Raw genomic sequence first — 987 nt, forward strand, 5'->3', positions numbered from 1 at the left:
AAATCCCTCCCTGGGACACCTCTCTTTCGAATTCAGGGATTCTGTTGATTTATTATAATTATTGCTGGGCCTACTAATCTTATTTATGATGTGTCTAATACAATTTTCACTTTATCCTCAGCTCAAAACAGTCCTTAAAACGTTCAGAGTGCGCTACTTCACAGCGGGGGGGGGTGTTCGTCCCCCTGGACCCCGCCGGGGTCATACGTATCTCGCATAACGGCTCCCCCCCCCCCCTTTCAAAATCCTGGCTACGTCCCTGACATATTGACAGGTTTTATGTAAAACGAGGTTTTACAGTATTAGACGAAATCGTTCAAGCGTGACAGTGAAGGTGTAGGCAAATTGGTGTTTAATGGAACCACGGATTATCTTTTTTATACCTCCATGGTTGAAAGGAGCACTAGCTCGCCACACGTCAACAGCAGCTTGGCTGAGTGTCTGGAGACTCAGACAATTCATAGCTTAACAGAGAGTACATTTGGATTACTTTTGACAATGAAGTTAAAAACAACCCAAAAAGGTAATTTCAAAGATGCTTTGATATTAAGGCAGTAAAATTGCCTCGAAAACGAGACCGTGGTCAAGCTACAGATGTTATTGCAATCAGCATGTGGGATGTGGCAAGTCAATTAACAGAAAGTTCTATCGGATGAGACACTTGCCAATCCCGTCATTTGTCGGCGTAAGCTGGTTGAAGCGCTTGTTTTTCTATCAGGTCGGTGTCAGCCTCATAACAATAACCACGATATCACCGGTGTAACTTACACCGTCGGAACAAGGCTATTACAGGATAAATTTATACTTATTACCGTTCGTTGTAAACTTCATATAAATGTTCATGTCTTATTTTGGAAAATCCGCAAAATACCGTGGGTAGTTCGTTCGCTGTGTCTAAAGATACGCCTGAACAAGATACGGTGGTGAACGCCGGTGAAAAAAATTGGATGTTAGGCTAAAAAAAAAAAAAAAAAAAAAAAAAAACTT

At 41.6% G+C, this 987-nt stretch overlaps 1 protein-coding gene across 2 annotated transcripts in view; it reads left to right on the plus strand.

The window, feature by feature from the left end:
• The first annotated feature begins 353 nt into the window (after positions 1 to 353).
• LOC117110902 overlaps positions 354 to 987 on the plus strand; it is a 7,933-nt gene continuing 7,299 nt past the window's right edge. Inside the window, exon 1 of one of the 2 annotated variants that reach the window (XM_033253841.1) lies at positions 354 to 523. The gene's annotated coding sequence lies outside the window, so the exon portion shown is untranslated. The remainder of the gene's footprint in view (positions 524 to 987) is intronic. The other variant, XM_033253772.1, reaches the window with a different exon arrangement.

The sequence above is a fragment of the Anneissia japonica genome, unplaced genomic scaffold, assembly GCF_011630105.1.
Source record: "Anneissia japonica isolate Jap-2015-1 unplaced genomic scaffold, ASM1163010v1 scaffold284983_len440753_cov197, whole genome shotgun sequence".
NCBI lineage: Eukaryota > Metazoa > Echinodermata > Crinoidea > Comatulida > Comatulidae > Anneissia > Anneissia japonica.